Source organism: Aythya ferina (genome assembly GCF_964211825.1).
Source record: "Aythya ferina genome assembly, chromosome: 13".
Taxonomy (NCBI): domain Eukaryota; kingdom Metazoa; phylum Chordata; class Aves; order Anseriformes; family Anatidae; genus Aythya; species Aythya ferina.
In genome coordinates, this window is record NC_140311.1 from 18,882,807 (window position 1) to 18,905,643 (window position 22,837).

The 22,837-nt window shown below is 40.8% G+C and overlaps 1 protein-coding gene across 1 annotated transcript in view; it reads left to right on the forward strand.

Moving 5' to 3' along the window:
• The window catches only part of TENM1 (teneurin transmembrane protein 1), a 1,172,023-nt gene that overhangs the window by 69,662 nt on the left and 1,079,524 nt on the right, over positions 1-22,837 (forward strand). Inside the window, exon 5 of the mRNA XM_084534131.1 lies at positions 21,826-21,936. The gene's annotated coding sequence lies outside the window, so the exon portion shown is untranslated. The remainder of the gene's footprint in view (positions 1-21,825; positions 21,937-22,837) is intronic.

A 22,837-nucleotide genomic window follows, 5' to 3' on the forward strand; every position in this document is an offset into this window, starting at 1 on the left:
TGTATATACACAACTGCTTACTCTCATTTGATAAGAAAAATATATGTTTTTCTGGCATATCTGGAAAATAAAAACTTTTGCTGGTATAAAATTAATCACAAAAAAAAAAAAAAAAAAAAAGTAAAGGATACCTATGAAATCTGCATGGAGAAAATGATTCATAATTCTTTGAAATCCAGTTTGATATTCTGCGGGCTGCTGACCTTTGTTGCATTATTAAAGATGCTTTGACTAATATTGCACGGGGTCTCTGGCAGATGGTGATGGTAACATGCTCTGGAGAGTTTTCCCATTTTCCGTAGACAGAGCTTGCTAGCAGCACTAGGACAGGGGAGTTTCAAAAGGCTGGGTTTGAAAGACATCACTAAAATTATACATTCTATCTGTTCAGGTGTAAGCGCAGGGAGCAATTTAAGTCTTGTAAAAAGAACCCCAGAGTATGGAGACGGTTATGGAAATAACAGAAAGAAAACCTGAAACTGTGCTAATTACTTCAGCGTTGCTAGCTATGCATTTGGTATCTATAGAAAAATAGAAGTGGATGAACTGAAAATATTGTTATATTGTTCTTGTAATTGTGGTATGGTATTACCTGTGACAAGATAGAATGGTATGGCTACCCAGAACATAACAAAAAAAAATAAAAATCAAATCCAGAGGGAAGACGAGATTTGGAGGTTTGGATTTAATTGTATTCATGTATTGGAAGCTGTCTTCTTGCTGCATATGACTGAAGCAGTCAGTCAGTTTGTTAGTTACCTGAAAGGTAAGAAGAACTCAAATTCCTACAAGATCCACCTGTTTTGTGGTTGTGGCTACAGGTTTAGAGCCGGGATATCGAATTTCTTGGAGTCTCAGTGATTCTTTGTTCTAAAAAGCTCCATTACAGAATCTCTGTGCAGGCAGCTGCAGAGCTGATGGTGCACTGCTGCCAAGCTGGCAGGAGAGGCTGATGCCAAAACAAGTCGGTTGAAGCACAGAGGAATAAACATGGTAAATAACCTTATCTGATCCATGTAAAGATTGTTTTAAAGATCTGCCTACAGGTGTGATCTACCAAATCGAGTGTACAGGTAGGGCCAAAAAGATCTGGTAAAGAATAACCTCTTTAAAGATGCTGGGAAACATGCTGGAGAAGCAATTTGTTTGGGCTTGAAAAAGCATCCAGAACTACAACCATGCAAGTCCTGCCATCAGGTGCATGGAGCAAAGGGATTAAAGCTCTGCTGCAGAGGCCAGAGAATAGATGGCTCTGCAGGTGAGCAGCTTAACGGGATGTTAATTGGATAGTGGGTTAACGTGAACAGGAAATGCAGAGAATATGGGTTAGGGATTTTGTTGCTAAAGGAACAGTGTGAATGCTATTGCTGAGCTTTGTAATAAAGAGTAGTTGAACTTTATGGTTCCCCCTTGCAGATGCAGTTGCCAGTTTCTTACACAATATATATAATTTTATAGATGAACATGTGAGTTGGTGGATAAGCGGTGTGTTAGTATTCCACCCCAAATCATGCAAATAAGCACCTAAAAAATAATAAAAAATATATTTTACCAATTTGAATCATGGATAATTATTAATAAATTTGGTTAACTGTTGGAGGGAGATGAATCTATTTTGTAGCATGCTTACAAACCATTTTAGACTGTTTATTTGAGATTATTACAGTGCCGCGGTGCTGTGTTTGTTTCAGGAATGCAAAGCAGTGCAGCATGAGGGGCTTTATAATCCCTTATTTCAGCCCTGGCACATTCCTCTGTAAGTGCCCGTTGCTGTTTGAGACAATAGACCCAGCTAACTTAGCAGGTGCACCCACCATATGTCAGAGCCTTGTAACTGATCACAGACATACATGCAAAAATTATCAATAAAGCAACATGAAGGCTGTAGTTTGATATCCTACTGGTGACTATAGTTGAGATTTAATCCTCTGCTGTGCTGGGCTTATTGTCGCCGCTGCGCCAGAGCATCTAAACGTGTGTTTAGTTTCAAGCCTGTCATCAGTCCTGGGGAAGTCAGTGCAAAACTCAAGCCTTAAATACCCTAAACAGTAAACAGTAGGCACTGGGAAGGAAAAAATATAATGTTAATAATGGTGTTTTTTTGTTTTGTTTTGTTTCCCCCCCCCCAATGTATTCAGCCACCTCATTTGCCCTAGGTATTATCCCTGTTCTTTACATTGTATGGGGAAAAAAGGCATTTATCTTAATTGTGCTGAGAAAGTATAAAGAAGAAAGGAGGATCTTTGTCCTGAAATATTAAGACTAAAAAGATTTTAACCTGGCCAGTCACCTCCCTTATAATTCTGTTGTCTAAACTGGCTGAGAGCACCAAACACAGGCCATGCAACTTCAACCTCTCTTGTTATTTGGAGGACTGCTTGAAATTTCCCCTCTGCCACAGCAGCAGAGGAGGACAGCCTCTCTTTCCTCTCCTTCCCCCATTTCCCTACCTCAGCTCTCCACTTTCTGGGCTTTGACGTCTTGGTGCTTCTTCCACTCCATACAGATCCAGGCCAAGGATTCTCCTTGACTCTCTCCCTTTCCTCATGATGGTTATTTCTGTTTTGGAGGTCACCAGAATTGTAGTTTTACAGGGAAGATGGGTGAAGTTGAGGTGGGACTTTTATTATCTTGACTATACAAAGGAGTCCTTGGCTGTGTAGGGCATTACAAATGTAGCTGGGGCTTCACATGCTAAGGTGTTTGCAAGGACACCATGCATCTGACTAAACTGCTTGGGCTTTTCTGATTTATTTATTTTTTTTCCTGAGTTTTCTGTAAAAGTCAAATCAATTCTTTTCCACCATGGTTGCGCTATTCACAAAAATACAGGATTTCATCAGGTGTGGAGAGTAAAGTTTCTATGTGAGGTGTAAGAGAAGTGCAGTAAAAGGGAGCCTGAGACCTCCAAGTGTATGGACCATTTGTGGTGTTTCTGCATTTAATCTCCTTCCAGAGCTCTCTTGAAATGTTTCAGAGGGGAAAAAAAGAGGAAATCCCAGTGAAGTCATTTTTACTCTTCTTTAGAAAGGCTGTAAAGTTTGCTTAATTTCTGGGTACATCTGCTGTGATATGTACAAGGGTAGGAATTTAAATTGAAGTTGATGACAGAAGGCTTGGTTTTATTCCCTTGCTTGTAGAAGACTTTAAGCTATTGCATGACAAGGAAAGTCTGTCCTCTTAAATTCAAGGTATTTTGTGTTGAGCCCATAATTCATAACTGACTGAACCAATTAAGAGTTTTTAAAGAAGTCAACCAAAAAGACCTTACTGCTAGAGTGCAATATTAGCTATATTAATCTGAATTTGAATCAATGGAAATGACAAGCTGAAAGAGGTAGTGGGAACGAAGACCACTTATCTTACTGTTACAAAGCAGAGGACTTGTAACTCTGGAGGACTGTGTAACTCTGAAGCAGAGGCTTGGTGTGAAAGAACTTCAACAGACACTGAGCGCGTCTGTCCAACGCTAGTGTTTACTGCAGGTCTCTCTTAATAATTTTATAATTTTTGAGACCAGTTGGCATGGACTACCAGGGTCCATTGTTAAAAGCCTGCACAATTATAGATGCTGCAAATGGTTTGGTCAGACCATTGTCCTCATAATTAAGCACGTATGATGGCAATCAATGAGTGATAATAATGTGTAAAGTCGATAGATGGACTACTATTAGAGCTTTTAAATTTGCTGTTTGTGTATGTATTTGTGGTGGGGAGGGTGTTGTAGGACTTCCCATTAGAGAGTGGAGTCATTATTTAAGCCATTTTACTGGACCATCCCTATCTGATGTTAATTGCACTTGGCATAAATGATAAAACCAGTATTATGCTGTTAGATGATGGATTAATTTATCAGTTCTGGGATAGATATGCATTTTTCTTTTCAGTTCAATGGGAACCTAAAGGTTATATTTCTCTCCAGGTTACTTGTATTCCTTCTTAGCCTCTGATGGCACACAAACCTTGACATCAAAATATTTTGGAAAATCGGTGTTCTCAGTGTTTCTGCCTTCTGCTCCAAACAGTGTATTTTCATTTCTCTTTTAAGCCTGTCTCAGGAATGATTGATTAGTAAAAGCTGTGGATGAGAACAGAAAATTCTGAGCAAAATTTTTCATGCAGCACTCATTTGAAAAGGCTTTTTGGAACATGTATAATGTTTCTGTCAGTGTGCCTAATCTAATGTCACTGAAGTCAATGGAAAATAAACCATAAAACTTGTGTGGGCATGGGAGTGAGCCTGACATCCTTGCTCCCAGGACATGAATTTATAACTTCCTTTGGGGCAATCAGTGAACCTGGTACACCCTCTCTAAAAAAGAGCCCCAGTGTGTGTGTGGTTGCAGTAGGGTGCTGCTGGTTTGATATTGCTACTAAAAAAAACTTATTTGAAACCTAGCTTTGGGCAGTTTCACTGTATAGTTAAGATGTGGATATATTTAAATAAAACAAACCACACACAGAAAAAATGACTAAAATGCATGCATCAGTTCATTCACTTGTATGCTGTGATGCAGATGGGAAAAGTATTTAGTGTTATGAACTCAGTAGGTTTTCCTAGTAAGTGAAATTCTATCTGAGTAATGAATGCAATTAACCTGACAATAGGTGTGATATTCCAGCTGTGGATGGAAAAAGACTGGGTTATGTTATTCCTTATCTCCTATCATGAAAGGAAAGAGCTACTCAGTATTTATCTGATACTTAAAGGGTGTAATAAAAAAGTCTAAGTGGGACAGAACATGAAAACCTCTGTGGATAAAATATTTTGTGAGTATGACGAGGAGGCTAGTGAAAACTATTTCTTATGGGTTAGTGATCTTGTAAACCAGGAAAATTGGAACATTATTTTGTAAAAAGTATCTATCAGTCAGATACAGGATGTGAAAGAGTCAAATTGTAGCTCCTCCTCTTCTATAATTCGAGAGCAAGTGCATGTGAAACATCCCAGCATAGCTCCTCTGCCTCCTAACATTGATTTTCAGTGAGATGCAAACAGTACATCAACCAACTCTTGTGTCAAGAACAAAAATCTTACAAGGGCAAACTTTTTCCTATGGGGAAGTGTTCTAGTGGCTGAGGTTTGAACCCACTGCCCACAGTAACAGCTGCTTTTCCAGGCATTATGAGAAATACACAATTTTTCCAAAAACTTTTTAACATTCTTGGATGAAAAGTTCTCACTAACAAGAAAGCAGAAGAAATACTTTTTTTCTTGCCTCCTTCCAGAATATTTGCCTGTCTCATTTTGTTTAGGGTGACAGCTGCTCAAAAAAAGGAATGTTCCTTTTTTTTATTATTATTTTTTTTTTTTTTTTTGTGCCGTATAACCCTTTTCTTACTATTTTTACGTTTAATTCAATAGCAAATGTAGATCAGATTTTTTCAAGGTATAAATACTGTTTTTTAAAGTAAGTTCCAGAAACTTGGATTTTTGGAAATGTTGAAATGAACTGTTTAGAACTTTTGTCAAATTTTCTGTTATTGTCAAGATATTTAGGCAGTTTTAACAACTTATTCATAGCACCAAAACTACCATTAGAGATAGATTCTGGACTGGATCTGCAGCTAAAAAGGGGACTTTTTCTGCAGGGTTTCCCAAGCACTTACATAGTACTAGCAGCTCAGGAACAGTACGCCTACCTACCGTACCTTCCAATTTAACCCAGAAACTTGTCCAAAATGCCTTGCAATTCTTCAAGAGAAAATGAAATTGTCTTACACTACCTGAAGAAATAGAAGAAAAGCAGCAGGAGCAGGTAACTGATATTTGAAGGATGTTATAGATACTGTTATTGAAAATGCTTGAAATCAAGTATTGAAATAAATATACTTTCCTCAGAAAAATATAAGCAATTGATTAGTCAAGAAGGTTAGGTTATGACAATAAAATGAGAAGTGGGGCCATAAGCAATATGCAAAAGCAATATACTAACAACGTACAGACTGTCATCTGGTATTTCCACATCATCACATAGGACTTCAGTGTCAGTGAAACAGTGGGTTTATGTAAACCAAGGAGACTCAAAACAACAGACTCTGAGACCAGCTGGTATTAATCCTGAATTCCCTTGAACGGCCACCAACACTTTTTGAGACCATGCCAAATGCTGTGATATGTGTAGTGGCAGCACTTTATGGATACATGCTGCTTCCATACATTTATCAACCAGAAGCTGCCTGTCTGGAAAACAGCAAATGCAACATGAACATTAAGACTGGGATAAAATAAATTACGAACATAGCAGACCAACTCCTTATATTGTATTAGATATATTTCCTCCTGATGAGTTGACAATCTAAGAAGTGACAGGAGGTATAGGAGGGTAGAAAAAGAGAGAGAAGGAGAGAGAGAAAGAGGAAAAAATACCTTCCTGGGTATTAACAGGGAAAAACAGAAAAAGAAAACAAAGCTAAAAAGGTGCATATGTGTGTGATAAGAAAGGAAGTACTGTGAGAAAAAAGTCTTACACAAGCCAGGGACTTTTCTCGGACATAGGACAGTGCTTGAATCCATGGCTTTTGTCAGTGTCTTACAAAGAACAGGTAACTTTGGACTGGTTAAAATGTACAGTGATGACAAATCTGGAAGGCTGAATGGAAAGATGGCATGCAAAAGGCAAAATACAGTCTTAGTTCTGTAATTTAAAGTAGTTGGTTGTATTGTCACAAGGCAAATGATATCCCATCATACCGAAGTAAGACAGCATACTCTGAGTGCAGAAATTTATAAGCCACCCTATAGAGATCGATAAATTAGACCAGGTAAGTACAGGAAAACTTCTTGTGCTAATTCTTAGCATCAACACTTACGCTTAGCTGGGGGCGACACAAAAGAGTGACAAATCAAAGGAATCCCAGGTCCTGGGCTGTAACTTCTTATGGGCTATCTGAGCAATACAGAAAGGGAGTAAGCATTGCCATCATGAGTCAGAGGTGAAATCATAGCTAGAGGAGCTTTTTTTTTTTTCTTTTTTCTTCCCTGTGGAGCTGAAGAGATGTCTTGGCATGTGAGACGCCAAAGCAAAAGTTAGTACTAACATTTAATATAAACATATATAAACCTGTTAAAAAAACATGGCCAGCCTTGCTGTTGTACAGACATGCCAATTTTTGTCTGCGTAGCTTCCTTCTGTGCTCTCATTGGTACGGAGAACTGTTAAAGTGAGAAATGTAAAAATAAGAGAGATAGCAAATACTAGAGGAGACTTCTGCTAACTCTGCCTGAAGGAGATTTCCAACAGGCTTGCCAGGGAGAGGTAGCCTGCAGTAAGGTACGAAGTGTGTAGGAGAAATGAAGCAGTAGGACAGTGTTCTCAGGGATGACTATATCAAGGTGAGTGCATCTGTGCTGTCATTTTGTAATGGCTGACACTTCTACACGAGGTCCTGACTCTCTACAGCTTTATCGTGCTGCTTGGCTGCATAGCATCCAGCTCGAGCAGCAACTCCCTGCAGACCAAGAAGGAGCCTGGGGTAGCTCATGTCCCTCTACCCACTTCAGTTCCTGCTGCTCCAGGACATCTTGTATCCCTGAAACCCTCATACCTCATGAGTAATAGCATGGTAGAAAGGCCCAAGTCTTATAAACCACCTATTTCAATATTCGGCATTCAGTCTTGTTGAGCATTTTGGTGTTACACCTTTTTGATTTCCCTTTTCCATCTCACTGCTTCTTCTCTTCAAAAATAAGACACAAAGAAGGCTGTCCTGTGCTTAATCTGAATGTCTCTGGGAAGCAATTTGGAGAAAGCCACCATGCGACATGCTAAAACCAATGATGTTTTGATTTTTATTTTTAATTATTATTTTTAAGCAGATTTCTTTATACCACCAAACAACTTGACCCCTCAAGAAATGAAGAAATGTTTGGGCTTCCTGCTGTGCAATTCATTTCTTGGGCAGCTATCTTGATAGGGAGATCCCGGGATGCCCATAAACTGTTCTGTATTCAACTGTGCTCCTCCCAGATGCTAGGCTCTAAATCTCATCCCAAATCTTCATGACTCAGGAGACAGAGATAACCCCAGAGTCCACATGATTCATTTTTTTTTTTAACCTGATCTGCAGACAGTATTACTTTTTACTGTTCTCCAGCCACAACACCGCAGTCCATACAGGCACCCATACTTAGGCAGTATGTGGGAAAATACTCGAGGAGCTGCCACAGATGTAAAAGGCAGCTGGTTTCAGACAGTGAGCCAAGCAGCAAGTTAGCAGAGCTTGGAGAGCTGAACTCTTGCACAGTGGGTGCTGGGGTGGTAATTTGTTCATCAAAGGCAAACAGCTGAGAGTGCGACGAGTGGCAGATGCACACCACAGCGTGGAGGCAAAGACTTGCAGGGTATCAGTTAGGTCAGCGAGTCTTCCTACATGTAGATGGTGTTTCAGAGTGTGGTGGCCCTCAGTGAGCAGTGAATGTTTCAGCACCAGCAGGCTCAGGCCACAGGTTTGATTTACAGCATGAAATGACCTTGTAGCATAGATGCAGCCTGATGGTTTCTGGCTCCCTTTTGCCAGCTGGATCTTGGGATAGCAAAGGAAAAGATAGCAGCTATAGAAAAACAAGGTAGAAATAAGTTGTTAGAAAGGCATAGGGGAGATAGTTTAGGGTTATTATTTTTTTTTTTTCTTGTTTATGAGCTATGTCAGTGGACTGAAAAGGGAAGGAATCAGGGGTATCGTGGTGTCCTCCTGTTGGACTGCAGACTGAAAGTGAGGAAGTTCTGGAAATTTGGCTTTTAGAGTCTGCCACCCTTCAGTGGTAGAACTACCAGTTTGTACAGAACTGGGCTGATTCCCTGCAGTATTAAATTTACAGCATGCATCCGTCTAGAAATTGAGGCACTCTTCTATGTGCAGTTCTGCTCCAGTTTCTGGCAAGAGGAACCTCTATTTAGCAAGCATGTTAATGAATGAAAAGATCACGTCTCCTGAACTACAGGCAGAATAACTATACACTCGCTCTCTGAGAGGTTTACTCAGAGTTTTATCTGCTAACTAATTTGTATTAATGTTGCATTCAACCCCGGAGTCCAGCAAACTAGGAGTTCAACCCCTTATTTTTATGCACAACCAGGAACAGAGAAGTAGAGAATGGTCGTCATACAAGTAAGAAAATAAAGAGATTGCCATGGTGAGAAAATGCTTCAGGAGCTGGAATAGCTGTGTCATTGAAGCTAGCATTGATCTACCCCTTTTTATTATTATTTTTTTTTCTAAAGCACTAACTGAAAGTGAGTTGCAAAAGAAAATCAATTCTGAGAATCATTAGGGTTGGAAGGAACCTCTCCAGGGTCGCACAGTCCATCACTCCTATGATTGTTCCTAAACCAGCCCTAACAACTGGGTATCTACTCATATCTTTTATGATGGCTCTACATTTTTCTTTGACTGGTTGCAACAATAATGTTAAAACAAACATTCTTTAAAAAAGAAACATTGCAAAGCAAGCCCTTGGGTACATTTTTGCTGACAGATAATCTTCAAGGCTCATTTACTTTTAAAAAGTTACAGTACTCAGACATCAATGTGTATTCACCTTTGCAGGTGCCAGGAAAATTAGAAATACTACCACCCCTTTTCTTTGTTGTGAGTGGATCTCTCTCAGGCTCCCCTGCTGGTGTCCCGGTTTGTTAAATGAATGTAAAATGTTCTCAAAAGTGTTAGAGCATAAGGAAGACTTTGTGGTTGTTGTCAAGGACAGGAAAACCTTGCTTTGAGTCAGAACTGCAAGCTAATATAACACGGACATAGTGGCACAGAGAGGATAGTTCCAGGAAGGTGTCACTGGTCAGGCTTTGTGGGACACCTCATTTCAGTCTCATAGCAGATGCAGGCTAATTGTAGCATTAGGTCACTCTGGTCTCTTGGGCTGCCTGGTGCCTCCTACTGTGTCTCCAGCCTACCCCCTCAGCCTATCAATGCTTTGCTTTGTTTTGGGAAAGGCAGCTGGCAATTGCATTAAAATGTCTCTCCAGCACAGAATGCAAAGATGTTTTACTTGAAAGCTCAGGTGAGAGAAATCCATCTATCTCATTCTTCTGTTAAGCACCATTCTTCTAAAACAAGGCAGGTATAATATTGCAGTAGGAAAATGCTGCAGTAGTGTAACTTCTACTAATCTTTGCCAAAATAAGACCTTTTCTGAACATAAACAAGATTATCGTGTCTACACAGGAGCTGTGACTTTTGGCTGATATATATTGCAATGGCTGAAATGCTTTGCAGCAAAGTCTGGTTCCCCCCTTTTTAACGTGGAGATATCTACAGTCTTCATAGTATAGATATTATTTATATATTTATTTAACCAAGGAGAGTCTGTCTAATTCAAAATGATGTTTTAGAATTTTTATATGGAGAAATATTGCTTTCTAGCCAGGAAACTTCTCTTTGCTACCTTGTAACCTAACGAGGCTGACTTCAAGGGTCTCTCTGGGGTTGTCATGGGTGGCTTAGTGTCCTGGTTTCAGTTAGAACAGAATTAATTTTCTTCCTAGTAGCTGGTGGAATGCAGAGTCCACCGTAGGGGTCACAGTGGCCGTTGGATCTGTCACGGGACTTGGAGTGGCCGCAGGGTCTGTCACTAAGTTGATAGCAGTATCCATGGCAGCTCGATAGGCATGAGCCAGGCCCCAGCATGTTACAATGATTTGTGTTACTTTGGAACTTCCCGAATCGCGACACCTTTTATTCAAGCATTCTGCCAGTTTTTGAGGATTTTGCACTTGTTCAGGGGTGAATTTCCAAAACACTGGGGGTGCCAACTGGTCTAGATGCCTGCCCATATCCTCCCATACTCCCTGCCACCCACAACTATACTGCCTCCGGGCAGATCTCCGGATGAGCTTCCTAAGTAGTTGTTTAACTTTAAGCAGAACCTGAAGTGCATTCAGGAGGCAGAACAACAGGACTATGCTGGTCTGAGTATCCCAAGGATATTCAATATCTTGGAGAGCTATTGTAATAAACTCGGAGGATAAGAGGGTGGTGAAGGAGGAAGGGAGAGTGATCAAGGAGGGTACAGGGGTGGTGAAGGAGAAAGGGAGAGTGATCAAGTAAGAAAAATTATCTTCCCCTTTCCCCTCCACAGATTGACTCCCTAATGAAAAAAGGCAACAGATACAATTGCTAATAGTTTCCAAAATACAGTTTCCAAAGTATAGAATCGAAGATGTTACTGAGTACAAATACCAGGTTAGAGTCACGGCCAGATATTTCATCATCTCATAAGCCACTGATACAACACTCAGTACCATAATGGTCTGAAACCAGGGCCCGGAGAGGATAAACAACATGACAGAGAGCACATACGGAAAATAACGTGCTATAATACTCAATTTGGAAAACAGGCGCAGCACAGTTGAGATTAAAGCAATCAGCATTATGACAAGTGACTATTAAGCAGGTCTAATACTTATACCAATTTTAGTTTAACACACTCTGGTCAGATCTGCCGTTATCTCAACCTTTCGAGCCCCACGTTGGGCGCCAAAAAGACTGTCGTGGTTTAACCCGGCTGGCAGCTAAACACCACGCAGCCATTCGCTCACCCTCCTCCCTCCCTCTCTGGGACGGGGGAGAGAAATGGAAAGTGAAGCCCGTGAGTTGAGATAAAGACAGTTTAATAAGACAGGAAAATAATAATAATAATAATAATAATAATAATAATAATAATAATACAATGATGATAATAGTACTACTAATAATAATATATACAAACAAGTGATGCACAATGCAATTGCTCACCACTCGCTGACCGATGCCCAGCTTAACCCCGAGCAGTCCGGCCCCCTCCCCCCGGCTAGCCACCCCTATATATTGTTTAGCATGACGTCAGATGGTATGGAATACCCCTTTGGCTAGTTTGGGTCACCTGTCCTGGGTCTGTCCCCTCCCAGCTCTTACTGCACCCCCAGCCTGCCTGTTGGCAGGACAGAGCAAAAGTCTGAGGTGTCCTTGGCTTGGTATAAGCACTGCTCTGCAACAATTAAAACATCGGGGTGTTATCAGCACTCTTCTCATCCTAAGCCAAAACACAGCATTCCACCAGCTACTAGGAAGAAAATTAATTCTGTTCTAACTGAAACCAGGACACTTAGCACCGTCAGTTACAGGAGGCATGGTCCACAAGTCTTTGTTTTCCTCAGTGGCTAATAAGAAACACCTAAAAGTGTTTCTAATATCAGTATGTTTAACTATTCCTGTCTGTTGGTGCATCCTTATATGTGGTCCTACCTGTGGGGAACTAAGAGAGCATGGCTGGTTCACCCTCCTCTCCTAAACCTGGAATTGATCCTTTTCAAGCAGTGGGAGGTGAGCCCAGTGAAGACCCTGAGGGTGTTGGCACGCAGCAGCCCCCTGGTCTGTGGGTTTGTCCCTTTGCCTCTCACTACCTACTCCCAGGCATAAAACATGAAATAATTCAGTAATAAGCTAAGGCTTTGCCCTAATCTGGTATCTCCCACTTTTATGATTTAGAAAAGAGGCAGTTAAATTATAATATTAAGAAAGCTGCAGCATAAAGCTTTACTTTGGTTGCATAATTTTGCAGCAGCAATTACCTCAGCTACAAATTTAATTTAAAAACTCTTTGAAAGCACAGTCTGTGTTATCACAGAATATACTTGAAATCAATGAAGGATGATTTCATTCCAAGTCTGAAGATACTATTTAATAGCCAGGAGAGAAACCTGCACACAGGCACACCTTCTTACTTATTAATAAATTCTGCTGAAGCAATTACAAATCTTGACTTCCACAAATTCATTTACTCTTGGCAAAATATGAATTATAAACAATGTTTGCCAACTTAATGCAGTTGTGTTCTTGCACCTAGCTGGAAAATAGATGGGAACTATTGAAAATGATCCTAATCGTGATGCTATTAAGAAAGATGCAGAGAAAATACTCTGATAAACATCACAGTGTCTGACTGCCATTATCGTATATTTTCCTTCATGATTCATGGTCTCTTAGCAACCATATAGGCCTGATAACCTTTAATGGCTCCAAAAATGATGCACTCGGAAATCTATCACTTAAGGCCTAGTGCTGAAGTACTGACAGCCTTTTCTTTGATGGCAGATCTCAAGACAAATAAATAGACAAGAATTAGAGCAGCTTTCTTTGTCTGGATATTCATATTTTGTATGGTTATTCAGACTGGGTGAGGAAAGGGGTTTGTAATCCAGACTTAATCTTTATAGGTTTAGGATATGCATATGTACCTTAATTAACTATATAGATTCAAAAGGATGTCAAAAGAGCACTGGGTTATTGACTGATAGAGAGTTGTGTTTGTGCATTGACTGGAGGAATGAAAAGGTGAGTCTCCTATCAGGACAAGGGGAAAGTTATGGATTTATCATCTGAACATGAGAATCTGGGTATCACCAGCTTGGCTGTGAGTTCTTAACTGCTTGATTGCTGCTGGCCAGCCCTGGGATGCTGACTGAAGCTCTTGAATGCTGAGAGAGAATATTGACTGTATTACTGCCCCCATGTTGTTAGGAGCAGAGGCCAGAAAGGCACACAGCACCAGCTATAGCATGAGGCAAGGCATCACTGTTAGCGTGCTTCTAATTCCTGCCAGTGACATGCCTGTTTGAAGAAATAAGAAACAGTTAAGAATAGTTCCTGTTTCCCTCTGTATTGTTAGTATTTTTGGAGTTAGGTACCACTGCGTGAATGTAGTGCTGCAGTTAGTGCTTTGGGCTTGCGGCAGGGGGTCTCCCTGGCAGGTGGCTGTGACAAGGGCTCAGGCAGCTCGGCATCAGCCAGAGGTAGCATGACACCATCCACTTACTGGCTGGGAAGAAAACTGGTGAGAGTAACAATATTTTACAACTTACAGTACTTTCAGAAGATGTTTCATGGCCTGTGACCCTCTCCTCAGAGGAGAGGAGGACTGGCTGATGGGTGTAAGTGCTGCTGAACCAGAACCTGAATTGCCATTGTTAGGAGAAGATGGAGCTAGGGATGTGCCCACATAGGTGCCACCAGTGCCGTCCCACAAGTAGCACCCTCTGGTAAAGAGTTCAGTGGCTGGGGAAATTGTCTGAAATCTGAAAACCTGAGAAGCAGAACCTGCTGGATTTTGGAGTAGTTTTGTGTTTGCCTGATGAATATTATCCCAATAAAGCCTGCAGAATCAGATGTAGTGCAATACTTCAGACCAGTGAATTGAATGTCAATGATGTTTACTAACTGCTGCAGGCATAATTCTATTAGATGCTGAGCAGACTGCATTTACATTTAAAAATACAAGTAATCAATGTATGTTAATGTATGCCCTTCATGTATTCCGTGCCAAAGTGTTTTACCAGCCATTTGCAATGGCCATGCTATTGCTGGAAAAAAAGTCTTTCAGGAACTTATCAGCAGATGTGCTTTGTGTTAGCTGCTTTTTGTCAGGTGTGTATCAATAAGCGTGCATAGGAAAATGCACAAGCAGCACACACAAAAGCTGGCCAACACACAGCCATGCAGATATTCCCAACAGGGGTGTATCTGTACTTGTTTGTAAGCCGTGGGAGTGCTTACACTTTGCAAATATGATTAGCAAAATGCTGATGAAGAGCCCATTACCATAATTCCAAATTAAAGTGACACCTGCCATGATCCTGTTAGTGAAATTTGACATGTGTCTGTGTTCCTTTAAGGTACATTGGCAGATGATGCTGTTACTGCAGGAGAAGGTAGGGTGTGAATTTGTAAGAACACAGAACAGCTGTTTGTGTTTTTACCTTACTGTAAGTGCAAATTAAATGAAGAGCACTGAAATGATTGCTCTAGGAAAGATGCATCACCTATGTCATGTTTAACCCAGGGTGGGTTACTGTAATGGCACACACCTGGAGGTGGTGTGTAGGTCACTCTCATCTGTTTGTTCCAGAGCTCATTCTGCAGCATCTCCATGAACCCTAACTCCATGAGAATTAAAAAACTCAGAACTCTGTCAATGTATGGTATGAAACACATTGCTACAGGCTGTGTCTGAGTTTATTGCTGTCTCCAGGTGATTCCCAATATCTCATTTTTTTCTCTGCCTTCCAGAGCTTACTGGCAAGTACAGAATGGATAGCACCCGTTCTTCCTTGGCAGGCCCTCTTGGTGAAGAAATCATTGGGAGTTTAAACCTAAAGGCAAAATGTGTATTGTTACAAACCATGGGAGGTAGGATCTCATTGTTGATCCCAGTTAACCTAGTATTTGCTTGCTCCCGAGCCAGTGACAGCACCTGTTGTTTACATTGCGGTCCCTGTGGAGCAGAACCAAGCAATCTTTGTGTTAGTCTGGATTTTCATTTTCTGAAAAATTCCCAAAAGGCAGATTATTTTATAAAACATTAAAAAATATTTGCTGATTTTGATCAACTTCAATGTGGTCTTTACAATCCTACAGTCCTGTAAAAGGATGCTGAGGCTTGATAGTGTCCCAGACTAAATGTGGTTTACAAAATCCCACAGAAATGCTTGGAACAGACGCATATCACACTTCGGCTTAGCCCTTCCTGACTGGGCTTGTAGAGTTGATGCAATTTTCTGGGACCTCCTCCTGTTTTATTCTCAAAAACTCTGCCGACAAAACCACCTTTGTTGAGCAGTTACATATGGACAACCAGCGAATGTTTCAGATGGCATGTGAAAGAAGGCTAATTTTGCACATGATTCCTGGAATATTTGAGCTATCATGCAATTATGATATAAAGTTTGGAGACTGTGTTACAAGGTGCCTTTTAAAAAAAACAGGCTTACTGTCAAAAATTCATCAGCAGTTCCTCCTGTGTAATGTACTTTTCCAGAGACAAGTGAAAAAATGTCAAAACCAAATAAAGAATAGCTACGTTACAACAGCTATTCAAGATCCAATTTAGCCTTTCTTATAAGTTTCCCTTCCAGTAAGCCACTCTTCTCATGTTTTCTTCCAGTAAATGAGATGTGCATAATTCAGTCCTATTAGGGAATTGATCCCTTAAAAAACAAAACAAAACAAAAAAACCCTTTTGTGTGTTAGGGGAGGAAAAAAAAATCCGAACAACAACTGTACCAATTTAGTAACACGTTGGCTCCCATTCCTAGCTTTTCTAGCTTTCCCTTGATCTGCAGAAGGACCTGCAGAGTTGCATTGATAAGAATTCAGGTCACACGAAATTTCTAGTATCGGTCTAGATTAAATCTATCCATACATTCATCTTTCTCTACACCAGATGCAAGTCCCAGATATAGAATCTACAGATCCTCTATTTTTCATTTCTAAATAAATCAGTTGGAGTGATTTTTCTCTTTCTTACACCGGTATATATTGGGAGTAACTTCTTTTAAGTAAATAGTATTATGCTGGCAATTATGGTGGCAAGGGGAGAGCAATAGAGCAGAGATTGAGTTTTGTGATATGTTATATTTTAAAAAGACACATTTGTCTGTGATGGGGTGACTGAAATGCAGATTCGAGACTGAATAGAAATATTTTTGTTTATACTTCAGTATTTCTACAACAAATCTTCTGTTGGTATAAGGAGATGAAGTGCTCCTGATTTCAGCAGCCCCCTGAGGCACTGATCTGAGGTTTTTATTTCCAATCCATTCTGGGCTTTGTGACCCTGCCTGCCTCGTTTACCCGTTACGAGTATTCCTCGCAGACTGCGGATTTTACAGGGGGTGTGAGGTCAAGCTTAGGCAAGTCGGCAAGTGTGCCATGCAGGAGTGTGCTTTACTGAAGAGGGGAAAAAAATACAGTTTTTGTACAATATTGTTCATCACCTTTTCCACTGGGGTTAAGGAGGCAAGTCCAGACAAAGTTGTATAGCTCTGGGAACCAAATGTATTTGTAGGAGCCCCTAAGCTTTGTGTGGAGTTTAACATGAGTGGCATGGTGCAAAATGTCAGGGATCAGCAAGAACGAGAGGAATTAAGGATTTGGTTATATCTCTTAAGCTGCTTTGGGAATCTGACAGCATTTTGGGTTGGTATCGATATATTTATAGTATAGAAGATAAATATTTGCACCATTGAGCTCTTTAATTGTATTGACTTTAGAAACGGGGATTTTGGCATTAAGAAGAACCAAAAATGTAGTGGGGACTGTACAGCTTCACACCAACATTGTTAACACTCACAAGACTCAGAGAAATAGGACGTTTCACAGCAAGCGAAGCTTTTAATACGTGCTGAGGCTGTAGGATTTCGAGATGCTGGAAGAACAGTCCTGCCCTTCTGCAGGGAGCAGGAGGTGGCAACACAGGGAAGAGAGCCTGAAGTGCTGGGAGCGGGGCTGGCTCTGCAGGAGCTCCAGGCCCTGTGGTCACCGTGGCCTGGCAGAACTGACCTGTAGCCCTCCCCTGCAGAAAGCCTTTGCCACGATGGGCCTTCAAAAGCGAGAAACAAGACTGCAAAGTTTCCATTTGGTTCTTTTGAAGGAGGCCGGTACTTTGTGGGGTGCCTAGGAGTTGGCTGTTGCTGGTACCTGAGCCGTTGCTGCTTTTCGCAGCCTGCTGGAGCTGTAAAAGCACTTTTCTGCTCACATCAGGTTCTGCAAGCTGAGGACTGCATTCATGTAGGTTTTGCTTTAGGGAGATCAGCAGTGGTGGAGTCTCTAATGAAAAACAAAAAACAAAACAAAAAAAAAAAAAAAAACAAAACCAGAAACAACAACAGAAATGAAGTAAATGAAGCTTTTCAGACTACATGTCTTTTATCCGTGCCTCTGTTGAGCTAGGTGTATGCTTTTATTCTGACTCTTTTAGCTGAAGTCACAGCTATATGTACAGGGAACTGCTGGGAAGCTATTCTCATTAAAAATGGCTCTTATTTATGGAATTCAGGACACTGGGAGGCAGCTGTCCTTGATGATTAAAATACTAGCTGAACATTAGGTTGAGACCCATTACTGATACTTTTCCAGGATATGATATTGTCTGTGTTTTTTGTAGCTGTTGTTTGTTTGCTGGGTTTCTGCCTTCTGCAGCTTTGGAAAATTACATTGTCTGAACACTTTGTCTTTAGCAAAAGATCAGTCTCACCACTGAAGATGCTTGAAGAAGTTACCTTGCAATTGCCAACTGTTTTTCTTACTGTCTTCTTTCTGGAAAAAAAAAGAAAGAAAATCATCCTTGAACCTTCTGCCTGTTTGTGTGTGACTGTAGCAATTCATTTCTGTACGAGGAGCAAGAAGAAACATAACAAGAAATGTTAGAATTGGGTTTGTTTCTTTGTTGTTGTTAAAACCACTTTCCTGTGTCACGTGTGTGGTTTGAAGCTTTTCCCAGGCCTCTTCCTGTCCATCCTAAAGGCAAGGTGGCAGCCTCGACATGGCAGGTGGGACCCTGTGGCAGCCTGATGGCAGCTCCTGACTCACCCTCACTAACCCGTGGCCTTCCTTTTCCTTTTTCCTTCATCTTCTAGCATCACCGAGATTTAAGGCACTCCTTCCTCTGGAGTACAGCTTGGGAACTGTGCTGAGGGCATTTCCCACTTCGTAGGATCCTTCCACCCACCCCCTCTCAATTGTTTCCTTAGCCTTTTTTTTTTTTTTTTTTTTTTTTTTTTTTTTTTGTCCCCCTTTCTCTGTCCCGTGACTTCCCTCAACAGCATCTCAAATATAATTTCTGGTGTTCAAGCAGGTGAATTTCAAATGGATGTCCTGAAGGGCTATGGTAGGTACCATACCGTATCTGCTACAGAATAGAGCTGGAGCTCAGCAATAAAATTCATTTGAAGTATTGTCTTTAAGTTATTGCCTTAAAGATCAAATTCTAAATTTAAATGACAAATAACTGTTTAGCACCTATGTGAGAGAGATTTTATTTGTTGTGATAAATCATTTTTGGGAAAAATAATTTGTCTCTGATGTAAGTGGATGCATTCACTTTTGTCAGCAGCAGGTCAGTAAATATTTTTATACAAGATGCACCAATGGCTTTAAGCTCCGTTGTTTTGGACATGGTAGACCTTTACTGATACATCTCAAGCTTCCTGCTTGCCAAGCAGCCCCTGCATCTCTGCTTCACTAAAGTTTCCACTCAGAATTTGCAAACTCCCTTGTTTAAACAAAACTTAGACTTTTCATGAATTATAGATAATTTGTGTGTTAAGTGCTTCTCTATGTGGGAAGCACTTCCCTAGCTAGTCCCCTTTCTGGTGGGTAAGTCTGGGTCACAAGTTCCAGCTCTTTCCTTCACTCCTGCCCCTTGCTGCAGGTTATAACCCCACATTTTCTGTCCTTGGGAGATTCTGCAGAGCCATGGAAATGATCTGGATTAAAAAATCCAATGCAACAACCCACCACTACCCCGACACAAAATCCTAAGGCTTATTATTTATTTATTTATTTTATTTATTTATTCATTCATTCATTCATTCATTCATTCATTTATTTTTCCTATGTGATTTACTGATGTGCAGTTCCCACATCACTGCAGGATGCTGACTTTGTTCATACTTGCTATTAATGCATGCTTGGCCAAAAATAAGAGTAGATTCTACTTTTTCTGTCTCTCCTCCTAGGGAAAGATTACCCAAACAGTAAATTCACCAGACCTATGTTCAGCTCCACTGTTTTCTTGTGTGGGAAATCTCCTGAAACTTCTCTTGCTTTCTTTGTCAGAGCAGCACAGACGGCCAGAACCGGTGGGGAGAAGAGTGTCTGGATTTGCGTGAAACAACATATTTAGTTATGCCAAGTGATGGCATTCAAGCAATTACACAATATGTACACCTGCACACAAAGATGTAAAAGTGGAAATTTACTGAACCAGCATTGGAGTCAATACCCTACCCCCTGTAAGGGAGCCCCAAACGTGCAGTTGTCATCCACTTTGCTGGAGGGAGCTGGTGCCAGCTAGGAGCTGGCAGCACGGCTGAGTTCAAGAAGTGTTTTTAATCTCTTAATAAATTTCACAGCTAGATGGCTTCTTCATTTGTAAATTATAGATAGACTCAGTTATATGTCTCCAGCTTCACTTTTGGCTTATTTGGGAATTCTCAAAGAATGGCAAATATGTTGCAGCATTTTTATTTTGGATGGAGTCTGGATGAAATTCTTTAGGGAGTCCAGAAGTTTCTGGAAAACACCAAGTTTTCTCATGGTTTGGAAGGCTTTCTCTTACTTTCTACTACCCTGGCATAAGCAGTATAGTTACAATAGGGGGAGTATACATTAGGTACGATGCTGGGAGAAAAACCTTCCATACTGCTGGTGAGGCTGTGTAAAGTCGTGCCATCCTCCCGGCACCTCTATTCTACCGTCTCCTATCTGAACAAATCCTACAATCCTACAGCAGCTTCCTCCTGCTCTCTCTCCCCCACCCCCCCCCCCTTCCCCAAAGGAAGAGATTGGATTCAGTGGGAATAAAATTCACAGATTCCCATAAGAGTGAAAAATATAAGGTCTAATTGCATCTATTTCCTTGTGGTGGTGATCCTTGTCCTGGAAAGCTTCTCTTTTGCTCGCCTGAGTGGAACGAGATGGTTGGAGATGGCAATTAACAGAAGATGATAAATGAAACTGTGCCTACCACCTGGGAGAGAATGTTTCCTGAATAATGATCCTCTCCTTCAGGGATGTTTGCAAAATTAGATCACCTGGGTCGGTCTGAAATACTCTTGGCGATGATGTACACAGGGCTCGTCGCTGGAGGAAGCGTCCTGGGTGGCTAAGCCAACACCAGTGCTCTCTGCCCTCCTGCTTAAAGGAAGGGGCTAGCTAATTAATTCTTCTTAATTTATGAGGATTTGTGACAAAACTGAACGGGCTTAAATGTGCCCTTAGTTTTAACAGGGCCTGTTACTTCTATGGCCTTGATGTCTGATGCATCTGTCATGGTCTGCAGGGCCACCGAGGTGTGGGGACGTTTTTCTAAGTATGTGTGAACATGGTTGGCTCAAGTGGCTTTGCAAACAGGACACATTTTGTTTTTCATTCTTATTTACAGGAATTTTTTCCCTTTTAATTCTTGCTGGATATAAATATATTTAGAAAGATGTGATTTAAAACAGCATTCAATTTCCCATCTCCTTGGTCCACAGACAGTGGCATTTTTTAGTGCTGCTTCTGTGTAAACGCTTACCAACTGCTCATAAATAGTCACAGGAAGAAATTGCTTTAGCTTTGTATGGTAATAGGTAGTGGGTTTTATTAGTAGGGCTTATTAATTAGTTTGGTATCTTGTTTAATTAAATCGGTGTGCCAGTGAGAGGAAAAATAAATCCTTGTTAGGCCAGAGGACCTCTTATTGTATGTTGCAGTATTTTTCATGGTCAGAAAACTTTAGAAGCAGTGACTGAGGACACTTCAAGCAGCATCACATCCTTTGATGATGGTTCCTGCCAGTAGTAACTTTTCAAGAGTAACAACTGTTAAGTGTCTAACTGATGATACATATGCACCCTGGGAGTTAAGATGCCCCCTGTATCAGGAGTTATCTGCATCTCTGATAAATCAGTTTTGACATGTTATTGCCTACATTTTTTTTTCCTTTCTTCCTTTGCCTCCTTTAAAAAATAATAAAATGCAAACTGTGCAGTTCTGCTGCAATGTAAGCTGAAAGCATAATTAATGCTGTACACATAATATGATTTGAAAAGATTATCGCTAGTACTGGCAAAACATCAGCAAGTCAGCCTGTACTGAAGTACGAAATTCACATGTCTGAAGTATCTGGGATGTTTGGGTCAAGTCAGCACAAATCTTCTCATGTCAATTCTCACTGCTGGGGTGGTTTGCTGGTGCTGGTGTTTTTTTTTTGTTTTTTTTTTTTTTTTTTTTTTTTTTTTTTTTTTTGTTTTTAATATAAAAATAATAAATTGCTCTTATTTTTCATTGTAGCATTGATGTTCTGTATTTTCCTGCTCCTGGTACTCAGCTTCCTGTGGTGTCAGCAGAAGGTGTACAGAGAGAGGAACAACCCAGCAGGGCCAGCCCAGCGCATGGATGGAGGTCAGTCTTCTCCTTCCTTTTCTCTGTCTCCTCCCCTCCACTAGCACAAGGGCTTCTTCTGTCACTTTTACATTTGAACAATCTCATAGCCCGAGTTTCAGGCTGTGAAGGCTTTGACCAGACCATTGGGCATATATCCTATATAATATATATCCTGGCTTTACATAGGAGGCTGTGTGATGCTTCAGAGGGGAAAATTAGCAGGATCTTTCATTTTGTGTCCTGCAGGATGATGGAAGAAGTGCATGAACCTCCCTTTTAATTGTTATTTTATTGAAAGAGGCAATATACTGGATGGCGGTGGAGAGAAAGTGAAGTAAAAAAGGTGTCCGTTCTTGCAAAAGCATCTCTTAATCTTGATCAAATGGGATCCTTTGACACCTGCATTGCCGAACCCAGAACCTTTCATGCCAGCAAGAGAGGCCACCAAGGCGAGAACAGAGTGGATTGATAACAAAGGGAGTTCCACCTCAGCACCATTCAGAGGTAGCATAGTCTGTGCTAAAAGGTTTGCAGTCTCACTAAGACCTTTGCTCACTCCTCATTCCAATGTGCGGATGCGACTCATGAAATGGCTGAACCCCTAGCAAAAACTCAGAGATACAGCCATATTCTGGACAATTTATTACAGTCTTTGCTTGATTCCTGATTAAAATGAAGTGGTGGGGTCCTAACGGACACGAAGCCCTTAGTCTCTTTCATTCTGCCTTTCACTTCATATTGGAGTTTGAAAGAAATGTTGTTTGTCGGGTTTTGAATCTGCAGCTTGCAGCTGTAGCAAAACATTTGGATAGAAAACCCATTTTCTAAAATCTACTTAGGGTAAAATGGCCTTTTTTATTGTTTACTTCCTGCATTTGAAAGAACTTTTGTTAAAGCCCAGCTTCTGCACCTGCGTTCC